Here is a 6,000-nt window from a genome sequence, read left to right as displayed (position 1 = left end):
AATCAGAGAAGAAAAAGAAGTAAAGAGAATCCAAACTGGAAAAGAAGTTAAACTGTCTCTGTATGCAGATGACATGATACTATACATAGAAGATCCTAAGGTTGGTACCAGAAAACTACTAGAACTCACCAGTGAACTTGGTACAGTTGCAGGTTACAAAATTAATTCACAGTAACCTGTTGCATTTCTGTACACTAATGTTGAAAGATCAGAAAAAGAAATTCAAGAAGCAATTCCATTTACCATCACATCAAAAAATAAAATAAAATACTTAGGAATAAACCTGCCTAAAGAGACAAAAGACTTGTACTCCAAAAACTATAAGATGTTGATGAAAGAAATCAAAGAAGACATAAACAGATCGAAGGATACAAATTCTTTATCAGTATTGTGAATATCTTTTCCCAATATGTACACATTTCAAACGCTAGCGAGGTTACGCTCAAAATCCTTCAAGGTAGGCTTCAATAGTATATGAACCGAGAACTTCCATTTGTATAAGGTGGATTTAGAAAGGGCAGAGGAACCAGAGATCAAATTGCCGACATCAGCTGAATCATAGAAAAAGCAAGGGAATTCCAGAAAAACATCTACTTCTGCCTCATTGACTATGCTAAAGTCTTTGACCATGTGGGTCACAAAAATAGGAACACCAAACCACCTTACCTACCTCCTGATGAACTGGTATGCAGGTCAAAAAGCAGCAGTTAAAACCAGACATGGAACAATGGACTGGTTCAAAATCTGGGAAGGAGTACATCAAGGCTATATATTGTCACCCTGCTTATTTAACTTACATGCAGAGTACATCATGCAAAATGCCAAGCTGGATGAATCACAAGCTGGAATCAAGATTTCTGGGAGAAAGATCAACAACCTCAGATATGCAGATGATACCACCCTTATGGCAGAAAGTGAAGAGGAACTAAAGAGCTTCTTGATGAAAGTAAAAGAGTAGAGTGAAAAAGCTGGCTTAAAACTCAACATTTAAAAAACTAAGACCGTGGCATATGTTCCCATCACTTCATGGCAAGTAGATGGGGAAACAGTGACAGATTTTATTTACTTGGGCTCCAAAATCACTGCAGACAGTGACTGCAGCCATGAAATTAAAACACGCTAGCTCCTTGGAAGAAAAGCTATGACAAACCTAGACAGTTAAAAAGTAGAAACGACACTAATCAAAGCTATGATTTTTCCAGTAGTCATGTATGGATGTGAGAGTTGGACGATAAAGAAGGCTGAGCACCAAAGAATTGATGCTTTTGAACTGTGGTGTTGGAGAAGACTCTTGAGAGTCCCTTGGACAGCAAGGAGACCAAGTCAATCCTATAGGAAATCAACCCTGAATACTCATTGGAAGGACTGATGCTGAAGCTGAAGCTCCAGTACTTTGGCCACCTGAAGTGAAGAACTGATGGAAAAGACCATCTTTCCAACTGATTGGAAAAGACCCTGATGATAGGAAAGATTGAAGGCAGGAGGAAAAAGGGATGACAGAGGATGAGACAGAGAATGGCATCACAGATTCAATGGACATGAGTTTGAGCAAACTCACAGTGAAGGACAAGGAAGCCTGGTGTGCTGCCATTAATGGGGTCACAAAGAGTTGGATATGACTTAGTGCCTGAACAATAGCAAAGCAAGTTTGAAAATGTTATCCACTTAAATTTGCCAGGAGACAGCGTGAGGAACTCCGCCCATGGCAAAGGTCATGAGGAAGGAGGCTCGGCATAACGCAAAGGCGGGATCAAGCCTCAGGAGACCCCCTGTTCCCAAGCATCTACCCCCAAAACCAGAGTCTGCCTACTTTACTGTTTTATGCTCTCACCTACACCTCTGACTTTACAGGGGGCTGACCCCCACCACCTCTTTCAGAGAAGGAGTTAACTTACAGCTCCAAGTTAATAAAAATTCCTGGGTGTGACAAGAGTGTTTCAACTTACAAACTCCTCTGAAGGTTCTCTAGCCTGCCTGAGCAGGTTCATCCGGCCACATGTGATTGTTTACAGCCTCCCAACTGTGAGAGGCACGAGATGCTTTAAAACTTTCTAAATACAGACTCTTTTGAGAAGTTAGAAAATTATTAGTATAGTATAGTGGGTTGATTAGAAATTATATTGGTGAAGGGTTTTTCATTTGTTGAGCCAATATTTGCTGCTAAATCTCCATATTCCCTGCCCTTATAATGAATATAACTAGCATATGGGAGAAATAAGTATTAACCATTGATATTAATCATGTTAAACCTTAGGCTAAGTAAATTCCTTTTCTTGATTATAACCCCCTGCACCCTCACCCTATAGGAATGCAACTTTATCTGGTACCTTCGGAGGGGGGCGCCTAGTTTAAGAAAAAATCACCCATGGAAAAAAGAAGTTTTCTGTTTGATTGACCGTTATCAGAAAGGGCCATAAATGCAGCAGGCCTCATGGCCAGAAGATGATGTAAAACCCCTAAAACCTTTATATACTTTTATATGAAGCACCTGATTTTGACAAGGGTCAGGTATGCTGACCCCGCGTGACTCTGTATTCATCCCTATGTATAACAAAAAGTATATAAGCAAACCTGAAAATACGCATGTACACCCATGGTGGATTCATGTCAATGTATGCCAAAACCAATACAGTATTGTAAAGTAAAATAAAGTAAAAATAAAAATTAAAAAAAATAAATTAAAAAAAAAAAGAAAGAAGAAGAAAAAAAAGAAAGAAAATGGATCAGATTCTGGAAAGACTGATTCCCCCATGTCGTTCTTTCTTTCCCTTCTGGCTGAATTCCCGTCTGGAGCATGGATGCTTGCCATGTCTACTTACTTGCCCTGGCTTCTAAGACCCACGTGAAAGGGAGCCCAAGGCGGGGCACCCTCTGCTATTCAAGTGGGTGCCGGTGGCCTACATAGATGGTGCAATTTCCTTGTCTTGGAGTTTTATTGGTATTCCACATAAACCAAGTTATTCAGCATTTTTCTCCATTAATTTTTCTACTACACTATTCTTCTCTAATCTCTTTTTATACTTCTAATTAAATAGCTTTTTCCTAGGATGCCAACTCTGTCTCCCCTTTGAATTACCCTAGATCCACAGGGGCTGGACCCTGGCATAAATTAATACAAAATACTAGTTTTTACCTAATATTTTAAAGTTTTGTTTTTAACATTTAAGAACTTTATCCTTCTATAGTTGATTTTTGTATACAGTGTGAAAGAGAGATCTAGTTTCACTTCCTTCCATGTAAATAACCATTTCCCTCCCACCCCACTGGTTTACCAAGGCTATTATGCATGTCATCTCTGGACTGTCTATTCCATTCCCTTGGTATATTGTTGTTCAGTAAAACTGTATAAACTTTGCTTTCAACCCTTTCAGTTCAGTTCAGTTCAGTCGCTCAGTCGTGTCCGACTCTTTGCAAGCCCATGAATCGCAGCACACCAGGCCTCCTCCCTGTCCATCACCAACTCCCAGAGTTCACTCAGACTCACATCCATCGAGTCCGTGATGCCATCCAGCCATCTCATCCTCTGTCGTCCCCTTCTCCTCCTGCCCCCAATCCCTCCCAGCATCAGAGTGTTTTCCAATGAGTCAACTCTTCGCATGAGGTGGCCAAAGTACTGGAGCTTCAGCCTCAGCATCATTCCCTCCAAAGAAATCCCAGGGCTGATCTCCTTTAGAATGGACTGGTTGGATCTCTTTGCAGTCCAAGGGACTCTCAAGAGTCTTCTCCAACACCACAGTTCAAAAGCATCACTTCCTCGGCGCTCAGCTTTCTTCACAGTCCAACTCTAACATCCATACATGACTACTGGAAAAACCATAGCCTTGGCTAGACGGACCTTTACATATTACATATTTTAATGTTTTCTGGGGAGGAGGGTATTTGATGTTGATGCTATGTTAACATGACTATTTTAAAAGAATTATTAAGTTTTCTGGTTCCTTATCGTATATACATGAAAATGCAATTGACTTTTATATCTCGATGTTATGTGAAGACATCTTGAATACTTGTTATTTTTAATAACTTGTCTAAACTTCACTTTCACTTTCCACTTTCATGCATTGGAGAAGGAAATGGCAACCCACTCCAGTGTTCTTGCCTGGAGAATCCCGGGGCCTGGGGAGCCTGGTGGGCTGCTGTCTATGGGGTCGCGCACAGAGTTGGACACGACTGAAGTGACTTAGCAGCAGCAGCAGCAGCAGCATTCCATTGTATATATGTGTATATTATATATATATATATATATATATATATACATCCTCTTTATCTGTTCATCTGTTGATGGGCATTTCAATTGCTTCCATGTCTTGGCTTGTAAATAATGCTGCTGTGAACACTGGGGTGCATGTATCTTTTTGAATTAGTGTTTTGTTGTTTTGAATATATATCCAAGAATGGAATTGCTGGGTTATATGATAGTTTCATCTTTATTGTTTGGGAAACTTCCATACTATTTTCAATAGTGGCTGAATCAATTTATATTCCTACCAACAGTGTACAAATGTTCCCTTTTCTCCACATCCTCACCCACATTTGTTATTTGTGTTCTCTTTGATGATGGCCTTTCTAAACAAGTGTGAAGTGCTAATCTTGTTGTAGTTTTGATTTGCGTTCACTGATGACTAGCAGCATTGAACGTCTTTTCATGTGCTTGTTAGCCATCTTCATTTCTTCTTTGGAAAAATATATTTTCTAATTTTAAAAATCCTTGCATACCTGACATAAACCCAACTTGATAATGGTGTATTGTCTTTTTTATACACTAAAGGAGTTGAATTGCTAGTGTCTTACTTAGGATTTTTTATATTTATACTAACGAATAAAATGGATTTTTAATTTTCCTTTCTCTTACAGTACTTAACTGGTTTGCATATTGAGATTTTACTGGTTCCATGTAACTGAAAAGATGAATATTCATCTTTTTCTAATCTCTGAAATAATTTATAAAAGTTTCAGATGATCTGTTTCTTAAAAGTTTGGTGGAACTTACCAATAAATCCATATGGGCCTGGGATTTTCTTCCTGTGAATATTTTAAAATACTGTTACAATTTTTTACAAGTCTTTGCCTTATTTATTACAGTTATGTCTTCTTTTTCATTTATACAATTACCAATTTATGCCTTCTCTCTTTATTTTCATTTTGATCAGTCTATTGTGAGGTTGATGTTTTCAAAGCTTAATTTTCTTTATATATTTTTAATTGAATTTTAAAACTTAAAATTAATCAGCAAATTAAAATCAATTAATTTCAATTAATTTTCTTTTACTTTTCAATTAATTTCAACTTAATTTTCTTTACAAATTCAGTTTATATTTTAAATTGAATTTTAAACATGATAATTAATTACTTAATTAATTACAATTAAAAACTATACAGGCAATCCTTAAAAGTATTTTATGTTTGTTTTATAATTTGCTGATTTCTGCTCAAAGTTTTAGTACTTTAGTCTTTCTGGAGTACTTCTGGATTTATTCTGTAACTTTTTTAAGTTGGGCACTTCGTTCCTAGCAGATCTGCCTCCTTGAAATTTGAGTCCCTTCAAGTTTATGTCATGGGATCTAGGAGGATTCCAGCATCTTTAGACCTGGAAAGGATCAGTAGTAAGATAGGCTCCTCCTCTGGCTGGAGTGAGCCCCTCCCACACAGAAGCTTCCTCCTCAGGATTGTTTCAGAAGGTGGGCTCAGTATTTCCATGTGTTCTTAGCTTAATAGTCTGTGGTTTTCTTTTCCCCTTCTAGTACTATCTATTAGATCACAGCATGGTTCCCTGTGTGGAGCTGCTAGAATTTAGAGAGAATGTAGCTCTTGTGCCTCAGATGAGAAGCGTACAGAAGTGAAGTGCATCTGAAGTCACACAACAGTCTAAAGACTGCATGGACCCAGGCCATGAGACTGTATAGCCAGAGCTCTTTCTGATGAGCCGAGCGCCCCTCATCAGAGAAGAGTGTGCATTTTATAGTGTCGAGGGCACCTGCATGACCTTGTTCAAGTTTGACC

This window comes from Capricornis sumatraensis, chromosome 1 (genome assembly GCF_032405125.1).
Source record: "Capricornis sumatraensis isolate serow.1 chromosome 1, serow.2, whole genome shotgun sequence".
Classification (NCBI taxonomy): Eukaryota; Metazoa; Chordata; class Mammalia; order Artiodactyla; family Bovidae; genus Capricornis; species Capricornis sumatraensis.
This window is presented reverse-complemented; position numbering follows the sequence as displayed.